Here is a 23487-nt window from a genome sequence, read left to right on the forward strand (position 1 = left end):
CCACAATTTCTCCTAGTTTATTATATGTCTAGGATGTCCTTAAAGCTCTCATTAGGGCCACGAGCAGTCAGCCACTATGGTCAACTATAGACCATGTATGTATATAACCTATGTAGCAGGAAATCAAAAACATTTGTTGTTACTTAAGTCCCCTTTCCAACCTTTGCCATCATTTTAATTTTCTAACTTTATTTACTGTCGTGATTCTAACCTAGTGCATCATATTTTTGTAGTTATCTTTTTAAACAACAGACAAAACTTATGCAAGTTGAATTTTAACTTGTAGGTAAGGAAACTGAAGATCATATGTCACATATTTGGATTATAAGTGATGCAGTTGGAGAAAACATTATTTGAGTCAAAGTCCATCTGATTCCAGAGCAAATGTTTATCCAGTACTTCACTACTTGACTCCCATACCATTCTCCTTCAGGAAATTTTTAAAAAGATTAAGAAACCAAAAAACCTCTTACCGACTGCTAAAACTGCATATCAGTTATGTTATTTTGTGACCACTGGCATCTAAATGTGACATGGCTAATCTTAGGAGTACCATCCAAGTTGTGGAATGGGTTAAACTAAGTGCTTTGGGTGGTCACAAACTCATTATTAAGTTTATACACTAGAAACAAATAGATTGGCTGGACTTTGAGGACAGCGATGCAAGATGGCAGCCCCTACAAGTTCGAGAATAGAAGCCCCTCATGTTGGAAGAATTCAAAGAATACCAGAAAACAGTAGGAGATGGCACAGTTAGCTGGGGTCTAGAAGATGACACACATGACACAAAATGGACAGGGATGCTAATTCGGCCTCCAAGAAAAATTTATGAAAACTGAATATTCAACATAAAATAGAATGTGGACATAAATACTCAGAAGCACCTTCCCTTTGTGAGATTTATAACAATAATATGAATTGAGTTAATAGTTCTAATGGAGTGATGAACTCAAGAGCCTTATCTGCTAGCAAAATGGCAGAATTCCTATAGCATCAAAGTTGTCCTATAAGAGCTCTGGCACCTAAGAGTGTTGAAAGAACATATGAAACTCCCTCAGCCACACAAGCACCCCTCCCCCTCTATTCTATTTAAACTGTTTTCATTTCACAGCAGTAAATCTTCTAGATATGTCTTGTAGACCTTAAAGTTGTAGAAAGGAAACTCACATTCAAAGCAATTTATCTTAAGATCCTATAAGTGATACTAACTTTTTGTTCATTTGAAATATATAAATTATGCTATAACACGTAATCCTGTCAAGTGGAACCACTAATCCATTTAGTTGAACTTTTGGATTAAGAAAATAGATTTAAATTGATTTCCATTAGAACCGGTGGGTCATATCTAACTCAACTGAGAAAAGAGACATCACACAATCACTTTGTTGCTGATTATATGGCCTGGGGTCTCTGTGTTTTCTCCCATCACCTCCTCCTACATCCCCTGCCTCTTTCCTCTCTTTTCCTCTCCAGGTTGGGTGGTTTTTTAGATGTTAAAATTTCAGGTCACAACCTGTGGGACTATTGTTGGGTGTATGAAGGTTCCTCTCTGTACTCCTGGTTTCTTTTATCTTTTTTTTTTTTCAGTCTTAAACTATGCCTACCTTCCCAATTATAGTCTTTTCCTCACTGTCCTCCATTACTCTTGGTGGAAGTATATATTGTACTCCCTATGCTGCCCTCTGAAATTGGCCTTTGATGAGGAATTCAGGAATTTTCCCATATCATCTTTCCCACACATTAAATAAGGAGTGCTACTTTTTCTTTCCTTCTCCTCAAGTTCCTTTTTGTACTGTCACCACCCAGAACTTTTCTTGATACTTCTTAGCTTTGAGTAGAAGCCATCAGGTAAGGTTGGAAAGAGTCTCTGACCTCCCTCATTTAGTTTTGGAACCACATTTAATTACTCTTCATCAGCCCCTGGGAAATGAGTATTAGGTCCTTAGCCCTGCCACTCTCTGCTGTCATCATTAGCTGATACATTTTTTTTTTTTTAGCTCAGACTTTGATATAATGAAAAAAAAATCATCACCAGTGTTATTCAGGTGTGCCAGCTCTTAAAGTCTTTGGTGGTTAAACTTGGATAAACCACATGAAGACACTTGTTAACACAAACAATCCCTCTGAATAAATTTTATTTTCCTGTAATTGCTTTTGCTTTTGAAAATTGTAGAAGTTTTACATTTTTAAGTTTTAAATTCTTCTTAAATTATGAAGTTTTAAATAACAGGTCTCTCATTTGGTCATCTTTGCAATTCATTTGTATCTAGTTTGGAATCTGACAACTGGAATGAAAAGAACCTTGAATTCAGTGCATGTTCTGTTTGTTATTATTCTCACCAGGGATTAAGAAAGAACCCAGTATGCATGACAGATTCCTGAAACTGGAGGGCTTGACTTCCTGGTAAATTGCTGCCACTCTCTTAGCCTCTCCGTGTGTTCACTAACCCAGAAGTCTCTGAACCCTGCCCTTTTGGCTTTTATGGAGCCTTCATTAAATTGGCATGATTGATTAAATCATTGGTATTTTGTTATTAAGTCAATCTCCAGCTCCTTTTCCCTGTGGGTAAGAGGGGCAGTGGGGTTTGAACTGAAAGTTGCAACCCTCTAATCATATGGTTCCCCTGGCAGCCAGTCCAACATTTAGGGACTTTCCAAAAGTCACTTCTTTAATATAAAGTCAGGTGTGGTTGAAAGGGTCTTGTGAATAACAAGAGACACATTTATTGCTCTTATCACTTAGGAAATTCCAAAGGTTTTAGAAGTTCTCAGCCAGGAACTGGTATAAAGATGAAATATAGATTTCTTTATCATAAATCACAATATCATAACAATACTAGCTTTGTGCCAGGTTTATAATTTCTGTCAATCATTTATGATCAGATTCTTAAAATCAAAAATCCTCTACTTAGTGTTTAATTTTATAAATACTTGAAAATGATTTTTTTCATATAGGTGACTTTTGAACTTCTAGTTAAATAATTATATATATACTAGTTAAATAATTTGAAATGTAGGTATAGTTTCTTTTTTTCTCTTTTTGTATTTGGCATTCTAAATATACCAAAATAAAAATAATCCAGGAGATATTCAAGATGACGGAGAAGTAGGTGGATGTGGAGCTCATGCCTCCACAGATGCATCAGGAATACATCTATAGATGCAACAGTTCTCACAGAACACTGGCTGAAAACAAGCAGAAGACCTTGGACACCAGAAAGGACTATAAAGATCCCTTCATAACTGGAAGGGAAGCATTTGAGGCTGTCAGAAGAGGGTGAAGTAGCAGATCTGGGGCAGACAGGACAGAGTGAGAAATACACAGACGGTCTTCACCACAGCCCTACATGTCCCAGACGGGAACGTGTGTTCACAGGCTACCCCTCCAAAAGCAGAGACAGTGAGAGGACGTGTGTGCACTGGTCCGCATGGGGAAGCAGTAGGGATGGAGCCCGGCACCACCTCCTGGTTCTCCCTCCAGGGAAACCAGGAAAACAAGAACTAGCAAGAGCTTGACAAATACCTGGCTTTGAATTGGAGACCATTCACCTGACTATTGTTTCATTTTGGAAAATTCACTGAAAATAAGTAAGAAAAAAAAATACCTGAAAGAAAGAAAACAAAGAACAAAATACCCCAGAATTCCTAAAGAACAGGTCCTGGAACTCTGGCTGGGTGTCAGGCCTGAGTCTCTGAGGTAGGAGAGCCAAATTCAGGACATTGGTCCACCAGGGACCTCCCAGCCCCACATAATATCAAATGGCGTAATGACTCCCAGAGATCTCCATCTCAATGCCAAGACCCAAGTCCACTCAATGACCAGCAAGCTACAGTGCAGGACACCCTATTCCAAACAACTAGAAAGACAGGAACACAAACTCACCCATTAACAGAGAGCCTGCCTAAAATCATAATAAGTTCACAGACACCACAAAACACACTACTAGACGTGGTCCTGCCCACTGAAAGACAATAACCAGCCTCATCCACCAGAACACAGGCACCAGTCCCCTCCAGCAGGAAGGCTACACAACCCACTGAACCAAGTTACCCACTAGGGGAAGACACCAAAAACAAAGGGAACTACGAACCTGTAGCCTGCAAAACAGAGACCCAAAACACAGTAAGTTAAGCAAAATGAAAAGACAGAGAAATATACAGCAGATAAAGGAGCAAGGTAAAAACCCACCAAACCAAACAAATGAAGAGGAAATAGGCAGTCTACCTGAAAAAGAATTCAGAGTAATGATAATAAAGATGATCCAAAATCTTGGAAATAGAATAGAGAAAATAAAAGAAACGTTTAACAGGGACCTAGAAGAAATAAAGAGCAAATGAACAATGATGAACAACACAATAAACAAAATCAAAAATTCTCTATTAGGAATCAATAGCAGAATAACTGAGGCAGAAGAATGGATAAATGACCTGGAAGATAGATAGTGGAAATAAATACTACTATATTCGAATTATAGGGTTCTCAGTAGAGGAAGAGAAAAAAAAAGGGGACTGATATAATATTTGAAGAGATTATAGTTGAAAACTTCCCTAATATGGATAAAGAAATAGTTAAGTCCAGGAAGTTCAGAGAGTCCCATACAGGAAAAATCCAAAGAGAAACACACCAAGATACAAATTAATCAAACTATCAAAAATTAAAATAAAAAGAAAAAATATTAAAAGGAGCAAGGGAAAAGCAACAAATAACATATAGTGAAATCTCCATAAGGTTAACAGCTGATGTTTCAGCAGAAACTCGGTAAGCCAGAAGGAAGTGTCAGGACATATTGAAAGTGATGAAAGGGAAAAACCTACAACCAAGATAACTCTACCCAGCAAGGAGCTCATTCAGATTTGGTGGAGAAATTAAAACCTTTACAGACAAGCAAAAGTTAAGAGAATTCAGCACCACCAAACCAGCTTTACAGCAAATGCTAAAGGAACTTCTCTAGGCAGGAAACACAAGAGAAGGAAAAGACCTACAATAATAAACCCAAGACAATTAAGAAAATGGTATAGGAACATGCATATTGATAACTACCTAAAATGTAAATGGATTAAATGTTCCAACCAAATGACAGAGACTGGCTGAACAGATACAAAAACAAGACCCATACATATGCTGTCTACAAGAGAACCACTTCAGACCTAGGGACACGCACAGACTGAAAGTGAGGAGATGGAAAAAGATATTCCATGCAAATGGAAATAAAAAGAAAGCTGGAGTAGCAATTCTTGTATCAGACAAAATAGACTTTAAAATAAATACCATTACAAGAGACAAAGAAGAGCACTACATAATGATCAAGGGATTAACCCAAGGAGAAGATATAAAAATTGTAAATATTTATGGACCCAACATAGGAGCACCTCAATACATAAGGCAAATGTTAACAGCCGTAAAAGGGGAAATCAACAGTAACACAATCATAGTAGGGGTCTTTAACACCCCACTTTCACCAATGGACAGATCATCCAAAATGAAAATAAATAAGGAAACACAAACTTTAAATGATACATTAAACAAGATAGGTTTACTCGATATTTATAGGACATTCCATCCAAAAACAGCAGATTACACTTTCTTCTCAAGTGCTCATAGAACATTCTCCAGAATAATGATGTCTTGGGTCACAAATCAAACCTTGGTAAATTTAAGAAAATTGAAATCATATCAAGAATCTTTTCTGACCACAAAGCTATGACACTAGATATCAATTATAGGAAAAAATCTGTAAAAAGTACAAACACATGGAGGCTAAACAATACACTACTAAATAACCAAGAGATCACTGAGGAAATCAAAGAGGAAATCAAAAAATACCTAGAAACAAATGACAATGAAAAAACGATGACCCAAAACCTATGGGGTGCAGCAAAAGCAGTTCTAAGAGGGAAGTTCAGAGAAATACAACCCTACCTCAAGAAACAAGAAACATCTCAAATAAACAACCTAACCTTACACCTAAAGCAATTAGAGAAAGAAGAACCAAAAATCCCCAAAGTTAGCAGGAGGAAAGAAGTCATAAAGATCAGATCAGAAATAAATGAAAAATAAATGAAGGAAATGATAGCAAAGATCCATAAAACTAATAGCTGGTTCTTTGAGAAGATAAACTAAATTGATAAACCATTAGCCAGACTCATCAAGAAAAGAAGGGAGAAGACTTAACTGAATAGAATTGAAATGAAAAAGGAGAAGTAACAACTGACACTGCAGAAATAGAAAGGATCATGAGAGATTACTGCAAGCAACTATATGCCAATAAAATGGAAAACCTGGAAGAAATGGGCACATTCTTAGAAAATCACAACCTTCCGAGACTGAACAGGAAGAAACAGAAAATATAAACAGACTAATCACAAGCACTGAAATTGAAACTGTGATTAAAAATCCTCCAACAAACAAAAGCCCAGGACCAGATGGCTTCACAGATGAATTCTATCAAACATGTAGAGAAGAGCTAACACCTATCCTTCTCAAGCTCTTCCAAGATATGAGGTAGGAACACCCCCAAACTCATTCTATGAGGCCACTCGTCACCCTGATACCAAAACCAGACAAAGATGCCACAAAAAAAGGAAACAGTATCATTGAAGAACATGGATGCAAAAATCCTCAACAAAATACTAGCTAACAGAATCCAACAGTGCATTAAAAGGATCATACACCATGATCAAGTGGGGTTTATCCCAGGAATGCAAGGATTCTTCAGTATACTCAAATCTGTCAATGTGAAAAACCATATTAAGAAATTGAAGGAGAAAAACCATATGATTATCTCAATAGATGCAGAAAAAGCTTTTGACAAAATTCAACACCCGTTTGTGATAAAAACCCTCCAGAACATAGGCATAGAGGGAACTTACCTCAACATAATAAAGGCCATATGTGACAAACCTACCTCCCACATCATTTTCAATGGTGAAAAATTGAAATCCTTTCCTCTAAGATCAGGAACAAGACAAGGTTGTCCACTCTCACCACTCTTATTCAACATAGTTTTGGAAGTTTTAGCCTCAGCAATCAGTGAAGAATAAGAAATAAAAGGAATCCAAATCAGAAAAGAAGTAAATTGTCACTGTTTGCAGATGACATAATACTATACATAGAGAATCCTAAAGATGTTACCAGAAAACTACTAGAGCTAATCAATGAATTTGGTAAAGTTGCAGGATACAAATTTAATGCACAGAAATCTCTTGCATTTGTATACACTAATGATGAAAAATCTGAAAGAGGAATCAAGGAAACACTCTCATTTACCATTGCAACAAAAAGAGTAAAATACCTAGGCATAAATCTACCTAAGGAGACAAAAGACCTCTATAGAGAAAACTGTAAGACACTGATGAATGCAAATAAAGAGGATACAAAGAGATGGAGAGATATACCATGTTCTTGTGTTGGAATAATCAACTTTGTGAAAATGACTATAATACTACCCAAAGCAATCTACAAATTCAATGGAATCCCTACCAAACTACCAATGGCATTTTTCACAGAACTAGAACAAAAAAGTTCATGATCTGTATGGAAACACAAAAGACACTGAATAGCCAAAGCAATCTTGAGAATGAAAAATGGAGCTGGAGGAATCAGGCTCCCAGACTTTGTACTATACTACAAAGCTATAGAAATCAAGACAGTATGGTACTGGCACAAAAACAGAAATATAGATCAATGGAACAGGATAGAAAGCCCAGAGATAAACCCACGCACATATGGTCACCTTAACTTTGATAAAGGAAGCAAGAATATACAATGGAGAAAAGACAGCCTCTTGAATAAGTGGTCCTGGGAAAACTGGACAGCCACATGTAAAAGAATGAAATTAGAACACTCGCTAACACCATACACAAACGTAAACTCAAAAGGGATTAAAGACCTAAATGAAAGTCCATAGACTATAAAACTCTTAGAGGAAAACATAGGCAGAACACTCTATGACATATAACACAGCAAGATCCTTTTTGACCCACCTCCTAGAGAAATGGAAATAAAAACAAAAATAAACCAATGGGACCTAATGAAACTTAAAAGCTTTTGCACAGCAAAGGAAACCATAAACAAGATGAAACCACAACTCTCAGAATGGGTGAAAATATTTGCAAATGAAGCAACTGACAAGGGATTAAGGTCCAAAATATACAAGCAGCTCATGCAGCTCAATATCAAAAAGAAAAAAAACAACCCAGTCCAAAAATGGACAGAAGACTTAAATAGACATTTCTTCAAAGAAAATATACAGATTGCCAACAAACACATGAAAGGATGTTCAGTATCACTAATCATTAGAGAAATGCAAATCAAAACTACAATGAGGTATCACCTCACACCAGTCAGAATGACCATCATGAAAAAAATCTACAAACTATAAATGCTGGAGAGGGTGTGGAGAAAATGGAACCCTCTTGCATTGTTGGTGGGAACATAAATTGATACAGCCACTATGGAGAACAGTATGGAGGTTCCTCAAAAAACTAAAAATAGAACTATCATATTACCCAGCAATCCCACTACTGGGCACATACCCTGAGAAAACCATAATTCAAAAAGCGTCACGTACCACAATGTTCATTCCATCTCAATTTACAATAGCCAGGACATGGAAGTAACCTAAGTGTCCATCGACAGATGAATGGAATAAGATGTGGCACACATATACAATGGAATATTACTCAGCCATAAAAAGAAAGGAAATTGAGTTATTTGTAGTGAGGTGGATGGACCTAGAGTCTGTCATACAGAGTGAAGTAAGTCAGAAGGAGAAAAACAAATACAGTATGCTAACGCATATATATGGTATCAAAAACAAGAAAAATATTTCTGAAGAACCTACAGGCAGGACAAAATAAAGATGCAGATGTAGAGAATGGATTTGAGGATGTGGGATGGGGGAAGTGTAAGCTGGGACGGAGTGACAGCGTGGCATATACATATATACACTACCAAATGTAAAATAGGTAGCTAGTGGGAAGCCGCTGCATAGCACAGGGAGATCAGCTCAGTGCTTTGTGACTACTTAGAGGGGTGGGATAGGGAGTGTGGGTGGGAGACACAATAGGGAGGAGACATGGGGGTGCATGTATATGTATAGCTGATTCACTTTGTTATACAGCAGAAATTAACACACCATTGTAAAGCAGTTATACTCCAATAAAGATGCTAAAAACATAATAATCCATAAATTTTACGCTAAATGATTTTTTCAAATGACAGAAATAATACAATTTAATAATAATGTCCTTTATTCAAGGGAAAATAATTCATGGGTTTGGGGAGTATAGCACCTCACAAGCAGTGGGTCGCTTCCCAAGGGATTTGGGGCAAGAGTCAGCTTGCAAATCTTTAGAATAGGCAACTTGGAAATAGGGCCTGATTGGCTAGGAGGTCTGGGATTTCCTTATAAGGCTGGTAGGTCCTATTTTCTAGGGTAAAATGAGCTAGCTACAGTCAGTTTGGAGGACTGTGATTGGTTGTATGTAGTTTCCTTGCCAGTGTGGCATTTCTAGTAAGTGCTGGAAGACTTAATGTAGAGTTGTGACGTGGGCTGGGCCGCTGGGGCAGCCTCCTTTTTGTGGGTTCTGATACACAAATTACCTTCATCAGTATTGCACTGTTCTAACAGGCCTCATGGAACCTCCAACACACCAGTGTATGCTGAAAGTGCTCAAATATGTGGTGGTTCCACATTACCAGTTCTACTGCATGGTGGTCTTCAGAATGCCTAATGTGAATGGCAAGCCAAACTTTTCCAAGAGAGACTATAAGAGAAATAGAACAATTCTGGGGTTATTTCTAGAAGTTTTCTACTATCTTTCAACTGAGTTTCTGAGTAACTATATAACCAAAGAAGCTATATACTTATTTTACTTGCAGAGAGAAAGGCGGATCAGTGGTTTAGGCAGGCTAATGTCAGATAATTCAGTATTTTTATATTGTGGGTGTTGTAGTAGCAAATAAACTAAGGCACAAATATGGTCAAGAACATTTTGAGGGTCCACATGGATAAAATAGTCTGTATTATGTATAAAATGTAGGCAAGAATAAAGTAGAAAGAAATATTAAGGAGTCCCCTTTGTTAGTTGACAAAAGCATAGAAATAAATTATGCAAAATATACTTTTGACCATGTCATAGATAAGTAGCTACAGCAAGGATAATCAAAATATATTATTAATATTAATTTATATTTGCATAAGCTTTTACTTATAGAGACTAAAATACTATGTTTGGCAATGAGAGTTTTGATCATTTTAATAAAAAATAAGAACTTATAGCATAAACAATCCAGTTTGTAAAAATAATGAATTACAGTATCTTCAAATATATCAACAAATATTCAACTGATTGTCCAAACCCAATATTTAATATTTCTGGAATTTCTATGGAAATTCTTGACACTTTAAATGAAAACAAAATTTAAGTCTTGAGCACAACTGAGATGCAAGAAAATTGCAATTTGGTGGTAGCGTTTCAAAAGATTCCTGAAGTTGTGGAAAACAGAAAAAAAATGAATTCTGGGAATGTGCCCCAACTAGCTATAAATAAGTATTTGCATTTTTCACATTTTGATCTACAGAAGTTTTGTCATCCTTCTTCTCAGCCAGAGCACACTTTATAGCTTTTTGTATTTTATACTGACTCTGAGTAGTTTATTCTGGTGAATTTACACTTAAAAAAATACATATGCTTTACTACTGGTTTTTCCAGACCAATTAATCAACAAAATTCAAGTCATCTAAATAAGGAGATAAATTTTAAAACTTTGAAAAAAATTTTTCATGCCTGAAGGAATTCTCCTTCAGAACATCTATCATTTCACAAATCTATTCAGATAGGAGACATTTAATGACATTGACAATCAGTCCTCCTCGAAGCAGACTATAGGGCTTTACTTTCTTGTCAGAACCAATCAATGGACTTTAGAACAAAAACTCAGCAGTAGTGAAACTGAGAAAAAGGAAAAGGGGAATTTCGTGGTCCAGGATGCATTTCAACAAGCTTAAACTCTAAGTGACAGATGAGGAATTTAAGCTGCTCCGTATAATTCTACAAATGAGGTGTGTGAGAGAAGTTTTCATTAAAATGAGTCTCACTTTACACAGGCTTATGAGTGTTCCTGATCGTGTTCTCTGACTCTCATTAAAGGACCTGTAAAGTGTAAAGCTTCTCCAACAGTTTTTCACACTCACTCTCTATATGTTTATATATATGTGATATATGAATTCCACCAGCAAAACATCTTGAAAGAGTATTTGAACTGAAAATTATATTCATAACATGAATTAAACAAGAGTTCTGTTTGATCTTTCCTTGAGAGAAATGCATTTACATTTTCAAATGTGATCATTTATTAAAGTGCCATAGTTTGTGTCAGACATGGCAGAAAAGATCATGCTTTCTAGCTGGGGTGCAGGCTTTGGCTACAGGTGAATGGATTCACAAATGAGTCTTGGGGTACATTTTTGTTATTCAGTGAATCTTTTAATTCCTTGTAAATGTTATGATTATTAGAATCATGCTTTTGATGAATATCTCTAGGGCTTATAATGAAATAAATGCAAATCAGTATTTAGAAAGTCTAGATTAATACTATCATCATGTTGCTTTAATTATTTTAAATGGGATATCCATAATCAAATTCCTCATTGTGGCTTTTTTATTCTTACTATTTTCAACACATTTGTATTACTCTTTGTCAATAAGCATATATGTATGCCCAAGCTATTTTTACAACAGGAAAATACATTTAATGTCTAGGTATTTAAATTTCATGAAAGATAAGAAGACTTATTAAGAGAAAACCTAAACCTAAAAGACTTAATAGTATCATTAGAAAATTGGTTTTTATTATGATAAATTAATAAAGTTTGTTGTTTCATTTTTACGTTTGAAATAATTACTCTTGTATAGCTATTTTTATATAAATGAACTCTACATGCCTTTTTAAAATTCAATTTATATAACAGAAAACTAAATGACACTGAGATTGCCATGACTTACCTTGGTGACTTCTACAAGCTGAAAGTTTTAGTCATATGATCTATGTTTAATAATTTAACACATTAATAATATTTTAGATGTGGATTGTTGAACATAAGCATGCAGATTATTTAAATGAATATTTAATTTTTATTCACCTTGCCAGAAGACAGAACATGCATTTAATTGCCTGATATGAAAAATGTAAGAAAGATCAGTAAAACAGTAATATAAAAAAAAGTTTAAAATAAAATATGTACATCTCTTACTTTTTGGGCCACAAATAATAATAATTGGCTTGTCATTTGATATTATATAAAAAAAGTATTGGACAATTTCACCTTATTTTTCAGTTGGAAAATGTTGAGTCTATATTGAGCCACATATTCAAAATGTACATTTTAATTTGGATCTATTTTTAAATTCTGAATGTTAAATAACATTATGAATACTTTACATAATGAGATTAGCACTGTGCCTAGAATGAACACCTGATGAATAAATACCTTTTTTGTGTTTTTCTTCTGTGTTGACTGCCAAAAAAACACTAGAGAAAACTACTGTTCAGGCAGGTTGGGACACTGACCCCACCAATAGGCAGTCAGGATGTGGCTGTGAGTAACACTCTGAATATTGCAGAAATGAATATTTTAATACTAATATGTGAAGAAGGGTGAAATTTATGGTGGAACTAGTCTAAAATACACAATCCAGATTTCCATATACTGGGTGTTCATGTTCTCTTACCCTATTTGGAGTAAATCAGCAACTAGGGAACAGTGTATTACACTCACACTCACACACACACACATACACACAGCTTTGCTGTAACTATATTCTAGAGACTCATACAGGGTGAGTTATAATGATTTACTTTTGCAAACTAATATTCTTTGACTATGGTTCACATGCTGAATTCTACTCTATAGCAAATACTGTTTAAGGACCCTCTGGTGTATTTAGAGTACTTAATGCAGCAGGCAGTGATTGGTGAGCATTGATGCTAGAACAGCTACTCCTGAGAATTTGCAAATCAACCTGTAGCATTTCTCTTAATGTCTATTTTCAGTGTCCATTTTCACCCACCTTTTCCTTTTTTTTCCTTCATGCTCTTTTTCCACTCTCATCTTTTTAGCTTTAAGCACCCAAATTGTGGGTGAGGGCATAATCAAGACTAAAGAATATTACTGCCATTTGGACAATTTCCTTTCCCTGCCTGTCCTACACCTCACCACACCTAACTTGTCCTGTCCCATTTCCAATGTCTTATGTACCTATGCCTTGATTTAATTTGTCCCAATTCTGAAGACACACTATAAATAAAGAAAACTCTGTCCTTCCACAGTAGGCTGTAATTTAAAGGAAGAGAGGAATATGCAATATAAGACCTTTATTGTATGTGTGGAAGTGGGGATAAATTCCTTCACATTACTGGGCTGAAATTATCCCTGTAACTTCATCTGCAATTTTCTCTGATTGGGGAGAATTATTTCTGTCTTGTTCAGTTCAGCTACAGGCAAGTAGGCAAATTTAATTTCAGGAACTGAAATTTGAGAACATTGGAATGTTTCAGGTACTAACCTCTACATTTTACTGTCTTGTGAATTAACAGTATATTTAAGTAAAGGGAATAGAACCAACAACACTCATTAAAAAAAAGGGAATAAATGGCTATCTTTACATAGTTTAATTAACTCATACTAGGCATCCAGTTTTTTGTTTTTCCTAAAAATACACAAATTATTGCCCTTTCTTTTAAGAGTAAAAGCGCTGATTTCTTTTCTCTCTCAATAGTACACACATTTTTATGGAAGAAAACATAAAGAAAAACTCCACATAAAAACTCTATAACCAGATGGACTGTTACAGAGTTTTTCCCAAGTCCAATCCAAGTCTCAAACTCCCTTGAAGCTCTCACAACAATATGTCAGGTAACATTTTAGATAGCTCTTTGAGATACTTACTGCCTGGAAACTTTTCCACTTAGGATTTACACACAAGTACACCAGAGTAGTTCTCATTTTTAGGAACCTCAGGAAAAATAAGAAATAGAAGTGTTTTTTGGTTAATATATATTTGGTTTAATTAAAGAGAGAAATCAGATGTCATGATGAGAGGTACTGTTGAGTGTTACAGTCAGATCTTTGGGTGATATTTTTATTTTAAACAAATACGCAAACTGAGTCAGAGAGCCAGAAGCTTCTGAGTTCTGATCCCAGAGCTGTCATTAGTTTCCTCTGCTCTAATGGATATGTCATTTGAGCCCTGTCTGCCTCCATCTTCTTATCAGTAATACCAGAATAAGACTGTAGTACTGACCTCAGAGGGGTAAAATAACAAGTATTTTAGCTTAAGAAGTATACATTTTAAGTGTCTGGAAAAATTGTCTGTATTTTAAATATATATACTAGAGAAATAGGTTGGGTATATTCATCATTTTAAAAAAAAAGTTTTATTGTACTTACTGCAAAAGAAAAGTTATGTATTTTGTGAGCTAAAACAGAAGTTAAACATTTTCTTTCTTTGAGTTTCTTGGCTTCCAACACAAAGACTTTGGAATGCAAACTGACTTCTCCATTATTAGATTATTTCTGATATTTGTGAGCTTTTCATTCTGTAAAATAAATTGCTGCTATACTTTAAAATGATTCCCTATAATAGTAAGATTTTGTGCCTGAATTGAAGTGGGGGAGTGATAGTGTTAAAACATCTATTTAAATGCAAAACAAGTAAATAATTTTAACAAGGTTAATATAACCAATAAGAAAGAAAACAGTAGACAACACTTAAAACTGTTAATTGCATAAGGGGCCTCAAACTTCATTAGGCTATCCCACTTTCTCTTGTCAAATGGTATTGGTTCTTTAGAAATTTATCTTATCCAATATCTGCTAAAATAACTCCTCTTAGGGATTATGAGAATTCAAGCCGTTTCTCCTGTGGCATTCACTCCTTTATAGCTTAGAGCCAAAGTGAATTAATACTTCCCACACAAAGAAAATATCAAATTTCAAACAACACAAATTTAGTGTTTATATAGTCATATAAAACAATCTTTGAGATAAAAGATATTTTCTATGTTTAAATTATCTCTTGCTTAAATCAAACATTTAACCCTTAAACTGCCTTGTCTGAAACCTTAGGTCTATATTTGGTACAGGAATATTTTAATACTTTTTTTTCTTCATATAACTCATGGAACTATGGATGAATCAAATGCCTTTGCAATTTGAATTTGGTCTCTTAACTGCAGTGAACTGAGACATGAAAGCTCCTTTGTATATAAAGGAGAATAAACATAGCATATTGATTGAGTTGGATAAGGTTTTAAGAATTATCTGAATTGTCTGTGGTTGTATAAATTCACTATTTTTGCGAGATGATGTTAAATATATACACAAAATGTACATATTAGTATTTATGCATTATAACATAAAGTGTAAATTAACAACAGAAATTGTTAAACGTAGGGAGATTGGCTTGTTGACTCTTTTTAGTCTTAGCACCAGATATTTTATGGCATCATTAATTATCTATAATACTTTTGTTGAATGAATAATTTTGGATTATGTGTATCAGTTGATACTGGAAGGTTTAAACTACATATGAATACAATATGTGTTCCATAAAACAGAGGACGAGCCACATTGATAATTCAAAAGCCAAAGATATATTAAAAAATTTATGTTCAGGAATAATTTCAACCTCCAAAAATTTAAACTTCTTCCATAGGGGAATGTAGTTGCTTTATTTTATTTATTTATTTATTTATTTAAAACATCTTTATTGGAGTATAATTGCTTTACAATGGTGTGTTAGTTTCTGCTTTATAAAAAAGTGAATCACCTATACATATATCCCCATATCTCCTCCCTCTTGCGTCTCCCTCGAACCCTCCCTATCCCACCCCTCTAGGTGGTCACAAAGCACCGAGCTGATCTCCCTGTGCTATGTGGCTGCTTCCCACTAGCTATCTATTTTGCCTTTAGTAGTGTATATATGTCCATGCCACTCTCTCACTTTGTCCCAGCTTACTGTTCCCCATCCCCATGTCCTCAAGTCCACTCTCTACATCTGTGTCTTTATTCCTGTCCTGGCCCTAGGTTCTTCATAACATTTTTTTTTTTTAGTTTCCATACACATGTGTTAGCATATGGTATTTGTTTTTCTCTTTCTGACTTACTTCACTCTGTGTGACAGACTGTATATTCATCCACCTCACTATAAATAACTCAATTTTGTTTCTTTTTATGACTAAGTAACATTCCATTGTATATATGTGCCAGAATTTTATCCATTCATCTGTCGATGGACACTTAGGTTTCTTCCATGTCCTGACTATTGTAAATAGAGCTGCAATGAACATTGTGGTACCTATTTTTGAGTTATGGTTTTCTCAGGGTATATGCCCAGTAGTGGGATTGCTGGGTCATATGGTAGTTCTATTTTTAGTTTTGTAAGGAACCTCCATACTGTTCTCCATAGTGGCAGTATCAATTTACATTCCCACCAACAATGCTAGAGGGTTCCCTTTTCTCCACACCCTCTCCAGCATTTATTGTTTGTAGATTTTTTGATGATGACCATTCTGACTGGTGTGAGGTGATACCTCATTGTAGTTTTGATTTGCATTTCTCTAATGATTAGTGATATTGAGCAGCTTTTCATGTGTTAGTTGGCAATCTGTATACCTTCTTTGGAGAAATGTCTCTTTAGGTCTTCTGCCCATTTTTGGATTGAGTTGTTTGTTTTTTTGGTCTTGAGCTCCATGAGCTGCTTGTAAATTTTGGAGCTTAATCCTTTGTCAGTTTCTTCATTTGCAAATATTTTCTCCCATTCTGAGGGTTGTCTTTTTGTAAGTGGTGCTGGGAAAACTGGGCAGGTACATGTAAAAGAATCAGATCAGAACACTCCCTAACACCATACACAAAAATAAACTCAAAATGGATTAAAGACCTAAATGTAAGGCCAGACACTATAAAACTCTTAGAAGAACACACAGACATTACACTCTATGACATAAATCACAGCAAGATACTTTTTGACCCACCTCTTAGAGAAATGGAAATAAAAACAAAAATAAACAAATGGGACCTAATGAAACTTAAAAGCTTTTGCACAGCAAAGGAAAGATATTAGCTTTTTAACAGAGCAAAGCAAAGTGCAAAATAGGTAGGGTCAGAAACCTTTAAATCTTAATCTCTACTTTGTTACTTACTTCTACTTACTGTGTGGCCTCAGGCAAGGCACTAAACCTTTCATTTTATTCAGTTTTGGGATAATATTACTTACTTTATATAGCTATTGTTTGTATTCAGTAAACAATGATTGCAAAGCTCTTTGAAGACTGTAAAATATACTATAAATACTGAGCTGAATTCTTTCATTCAGTATCTTCCACTGGGTTATAGACACAGAATTCCATACATATGGTGAAAACTGTGTGAAGAGTAACTGATAATGAGACTTTGGGAGAATTTTTGGTGCGCACAATGTTATGCAATTAAGAAGGTGTTGTTTATCCTGTTTATCAGAGGTAATTCTTAGTTGCTGAGGCAAGCCATGGGACTTCTAAAAATCAACAAGTGGGTACAAAATCCAGTTTAAATATTGTATTTTATAATAAAGAACTATATTCCATATATATTGTAGAATGAATTGAAAATATATTTAACAATTATATTCATCAGCTGGCTGATAAATTAGGATTAGATTCAGTTGTGAGTTACAGATAAACCCGAATTCGAGTATCTTAAATAAAATAAATTACGTAATGATTATTACCTGTAGGTCATGAGTCCCTGGCTGGTATGGACCACCGTAGTGTCCAATGCAGTTCTTCTCCTTTATTGTTTGCCCATCTTCAACATGTGGCTTCCAGAGCATAGTCAGAAATGATTTATCCAGTTCCAGTCACAATCTTCCCTTTCCAGAGAGGAAGAAAAAGAAAAGGATAGTGAAGAACAAAGGGCATATACCAGCATAATCTTTCAGAAATTTTACAGAAGCTACTGTATGACTCCCATTGAACAGTGCTTGGCCACATAACTGTACTTAGCTACACAGGAAGCTGGAAATATATTTTTTCTAAACGCCACATGTCAAACTACAAATTCTATTGTTCTGAAAGGAGAAAATAGATATTGTGGTACAACAAACAACCCTGTGGTACAGCCTTTATTAACAGACAATTTCAGATTGTTAAAACACATAGCCATATCTCAAGATGTAAATAGCTACAGAATATCTATAAAAGGAAAGAAATTGCAGAGAGAGAATTTTTAGTATAGGGCTAAATGTGTCTCACCTGTTAAATCAAATACATATACTATTAATTAATTAATTCTATGTAATTAAATAATAAAACTGGTTTGTTTAGTCTTACTGAATCACTTGCCCAAAAGAGAACTATGTATGTTCATAGAGACATGAAGATAGGAATCTAGGTCAGATAATTACTAAAAGGGGAATCATAATTTAAATCCACTAGAATGATTATAATTGGATAGTTTAGTTGAGCAGGATTTGAGGTTCTTGAGGATAAAGTAGATGTATAATTCTTACATCAGGAAACTAGCTGAGATAGGTTGCATGGATCTGGATCACACTCTAGACTTCAACATCTTGTCTTGGAAATACCCTGTTTAGTGTGTTAAGGAGATTAACTGATTAGAGACAGTACATGGGACAATGAAAAGTTTATTGCCTCCTCTGGGTAAAGAGCTCAGAAAAGAGCTCTTACTGAAGTTAAGAAAATCTAGGACTAGAGAAAAAAAGTAATATGTTGTTTAACTACTACGTTTCATACGTGCTGGTCACCCCTTCATGTGTTGCTCATTTATTCATGACAACACATTGTGAGATAGCATAATATTTTTCAGCTAAATATTTGGAAATACAGAAAGTTTAAATTATTTGATTAAAATCTGACAGCATGTCAAATTACAAACCCAGCATTAAAAGCCAGATACACTGGACTCTCAAGTAAGTGCTCCTTCTATTACCACGAAACATCCCCAAAGAGATCCAGTAATGTCACTTTTTATTTGAAGACAACTTGTAGATGTCAATAAATAGCATACATATTTTACAGATTGAAATAAAAATATTCCAAGTTCATGCTTATAATTAATTATCCATATATCATTAGTTAACATAGTGGTTCAAGAATAATCCATTTCTTTTGCCAAAAGGATATGATTATTTTAGTGTTTGATTTAGGCCTAATAGAATAGTTCACTAAAGGTGAAATAAAAGTAGTAACAAGCACTGGTTAAAATATTCACACTACATCATACAATAATCAATGACATATACATTTTTATTTTAAAAATTATAAAATATTGATTTGAAAAAGATATTTATATTCAGGTTTGGGGAAAGTGCCTCAAAAAGGCCTTAAAAATGCCATTAGTGGGAGGCCAAGTTGATACTCTTTTAGAAAAGAATATTAGCAATGTAGAAAGAGTGTTAAAAATTTCCCTACCCTTTGATCATGCTCTTTGAATTGTCTTCTAGGAACCTACTATGTAACGTATAATTGGAGATTAGGGCACAGATTTATGTGCAAGAATGTGCATTGTAGAAGTACTCAAATTAGTAAATTGAATCAAAGTTAAATATTCCAAAAAGGGAAAGTACTGCCTAAACCATAGCATAGTTACATTTTAGGGTATGGTATTATTGAAATTATGCTTTAATATTATTAGATAACATGGTGAAATGTAGCACAGTGAACTGAGAGCAGGGCCAGGTCTTCTAAAATATTTGGGGGCTCTTTTTACAAAGCCAACAATTCACAAGGATTTTATACCAGAAGATGGGTTTATTAGGTCATATTGCTATACTTTAACCAAAGGAAGAATGATTAAGAAACAAATCTTTTTCTCCCCTTCAGAAAATCTGGATATATCAGATTAGAAGGCTTTAAAATAACCTAGTGATTTTTTTCACCTGAAAACAGTTTGGCTACTGTAATATTTATTCTGTGTATACTTGTTACTATTCTCAGGATTGTGTCAAGAGTTTGGAATTTAGAAAAACATAGCTTCTACATTTTGTAGTTGATATCTTTTCACAAGAACTTGACCACATAAATGCATCTTTCCCTGTGCCTCGGTTTCCAAGTTACAAGACAAAGACATCAATGATAAACTACCTCCCAGGGATGTTTCTGAGCATGAGTTAATGTTTGTAAAGCCTCCACAGAGAGCAGAGGATGAATAATGAAATAGACTCTCAAAGTAGTATTAGCGCTCTCATCTTTCTCATTAATTTCTAAGAGGCTTCATGCCAACTGTTAGCATTTCAGCTGCCAGAATGAGGGGTTCCTATTTTAATTTTGTCTGGAAGAGTGAGAGTTCCTTGAACATCTGGGGTTCACCTCGGCTTAATTCCAATAATGTTTCTATGGAATCAGGTATGCGAAGTGTGATGGCCAGTATCACAAAGGAATTCATATCTAATTTTAGGCCTGCTGTTTCAATTTCTAATTTAGCTTACATTTTAAACCTATTAGGAAAAACAGTATCTAAGTAACATATCTGAGATTTATTTGAAGTTTTTATGTGAGAAAATTTTGCTTTAAATTAAATTACATTAAAACCATGTCTATGGGGAGTGGGCAAACAGAATGGGATTAGGATGATTTTGGCCAACTCCTTTCACCTTATTTTTTTATATTATGTCTTGTCATGGCCAAGACATGAAAAAATAAACATAAATAAAAAATTCATTCTTTCACTTTTAAAGATATATATATTGGAGGTGCTTATTGGGTGTCAAATGGTGCTAGCAATACAGCAGAATTCAAAGCCAGTGAAAAGCCTGCCTCCGTGGAGGATATATTTTGTAGCACCTATAAGACCCAGGATGATTGGACCATATTTTTAAAGCTTCCCTATGCCTGTCACACTGCCTATCAGTAGTAGGCACTTGGCATGAGTTTGATGAAAGAAAAAGTGAATGAGTGACTCAGGCAGCCAAGAATTTCATTTGCATTAACTAATTTCTGAGGAGTTATTGGCACTGGATGATATGGGCTAATCAGAATTAAATAAATATTTAATCAACTTTACAAGGTAGCTGTTGTTGTTTTTAAGATTACTGTACCTCTACCAATGGTATAAATGTTAGACACATACATATAGACTGATGAGCATAGCTGAAGTTTTCTCAGGATTCAGGAAATTAATTTTCATGAGTCATAACTAAGGAAGATGAGAGGGAATAAAATGGAATCAAATCACATTATATTCTTTCAAATAATATAGACAATGGTCAGAGTTTCTGTGACTCACATTGTTCTTCAGTGCAGAGCAGTAGAAATGGTATCTGATTTCTAGGGTAAAGTCAAGAACAGTGCTGCCCGAGAGAACTTTCTGCAATGATGGTAGTGTTATAATAGCTCTGCTGGACAATATGTTAGCCACAGACCACATGCAGCTATTGAGCACTTGAAATGTAGCTAGTGCAAATGAAAAACTAAATGTTTAACTTTAATTAATTTAAATAGCCATATGTGGTTAGTGGCTACCATATTGGGCAATGCAGCTCTAGAAGAAAAAACAATGAGTAACAACTCAAAGAATTATTTTGCTAAAATTCTTACATGACAGTTGGAGAACATGTATCGGATTATGGTGACAACAACTTTGGAAGTGATGAATCATAACCTGGCAGCTGGGAGCTGGGAAGGTGGAGAGCAGGGAGCAGTACAGCCACAGCCTGTGGTTAAAGCTCCAACTAAGGAAAGAGACAGACCTGGGCTTAAATTCTGATTTCAAAACTTCTAGCAGTGAGACTTTGGGCAAATAAACATAGCCACATTCAACTGTGAGGCAAGGATAATAATATTCACACCCGTATCATAAGGTTATCATGAGAATTAAACATGATAAAGCAGGGATAGCACCTGGTATTCTGTCAGTGTGTAATATGTGATTGCAATTATTATGATTATACTATTATTAACCAATCTGAAGTGTTCTCAGGTGATATGTATATAAAGGGAATAGCATGATTAAATGACCTGTTTAATATATGATATTAAATAACTTGCTCTGACGTTCATTCTGGCTGGATAATCATTGCCCTCTGTTACTTCTCCCAGTAAAAATGTATTTCATCAAGTCTTGACTAAAATAACTTACACTGAAAGTTTACTTGAAAACAGTAGAGAAAATGCAATTCCTCTTTATGCTTGGAGGTGGGGAGAGTAATGTCCATGTGCTACATTGTGGTGCTTTGCTCATATTCTTACCATGCCCTTCAGGATATATTATTTAGGATATTTGGATGGTTAACTTCTGTATCATTTTTCCTCCTATTTTGTAAACAAGGAAATCCAAGCTCAGAGAGATTTTCATTCCAGAATTATTACTACTTTGGCTGGATCATTAGCCCCTTGAGGACAGAATATAATCCAGAGATTTGATATTCTGGTTCTTGAAGATGGAATGCTCTAGTTTGTCCTAGGGTTGGTGATGCTGTAGTCACTCTATAACTTCCAAGATGAGTGGTTTAGGCAATGCCAGGTCTGCATGTTTACCAGGTAGCCAGTGGGGCCAGTGGATGACATTGGCCAGTGTGCCCCATACAGTCTATATTCTATGAGTGAGTTACCTTAGAGCCAAGCGTTGTGAAATAAATTCAGTTGTTGGTGACCAGCATTTTACAAATGAAATATGATACAATAAACAGGAGACCCCATCACACAAATATTTTTCACAAGCCTTTTATTTTCATTAATAAGCATATATATGTGCATGTATGTGAGTCTGTACTAAGCCATGATGTATAAAGTAATTTTTATTTGGGTCACAATTTAAAATTTTGAAGGCTTACTCTTGATTAAGCTATATCCCAAAATGTATTTTTAGGAGATATGTGGCCAAGGAGAGGGTGCAGTCTCAGATAATTATGCGGAGGGTAATATAAAACGGTAGATGGTATTTAAGGGCAGTACAATATTGTATGCTGCACGGAGGTTCAGAGATTAAAATGATAACTTAAGAATGAGAAAAGAAAATTAGATATAAATCATGATGGATAAGAAGGAAAGAGGAAAGGAAGACAAAAAGTCATTTAGTCAGTATAGTAACAAAGAGAAGATTTCCAGTAACGTTTGCAAATCTTTGCAGCATACTAACTGGACTGAAATTTTTAATGAGAAAAATCTGAGTTTCTTCAGAAGTAGATGTATTATTTTGCTTCCTAGTAGCAGGAGTTCTCTTCCCACCTCCCCAGCTTTACCTCTCCTCTCCTACCCCACATCTTCTGGGAACTGTTCCACATCCTGTACAGATACCTCACTCCCAAGGAAGCTGCTGTTATCCTCTGTGACCTCCCCCAAACCCCTCGACAGATCCAGAGTTGGGCATATGACTAAACCTAGTGGAATTTTTTAATTGAAACTGAGAAATGGTTACTCTTCAGTGATGGATTTCCCAAGATGTAAAAACAATGTTTTCTGACATATTTGGGCAGCTGTTCTGTAGA

The 23487-nt window shown here is 35.1% G+C and overlaps 1 pseudogene; it reads left to right on the forward strand.

Annotated features, from left to right (window-relative positions):
• Nucleotides 1-667: 667 nt before the first annotated feature.
• LOC115858353 (ubiquitin-conjugating enzyme E2 variant 1-like) lies at nt 668-1139 on the forward strand (annotated as a pseudogene).
• The last annotated feature ends 22348 nt before the right edge of the window (nt 1140-23487 follow it).

This window comes from Globicephala melas, chromosome 1, assembly GCF_963455315.2.
Source record: "Globicephala melas chromosome 1, mGloMel1.2, whole genome shotgun sequence".
In the NCBI taxonomy this organism is placed as follows: Eukaryota; Metazoa; Chordata; class Mammalia; order Artiodactyla; family Delphinidae; genus Globicephala; species Globicephala melas.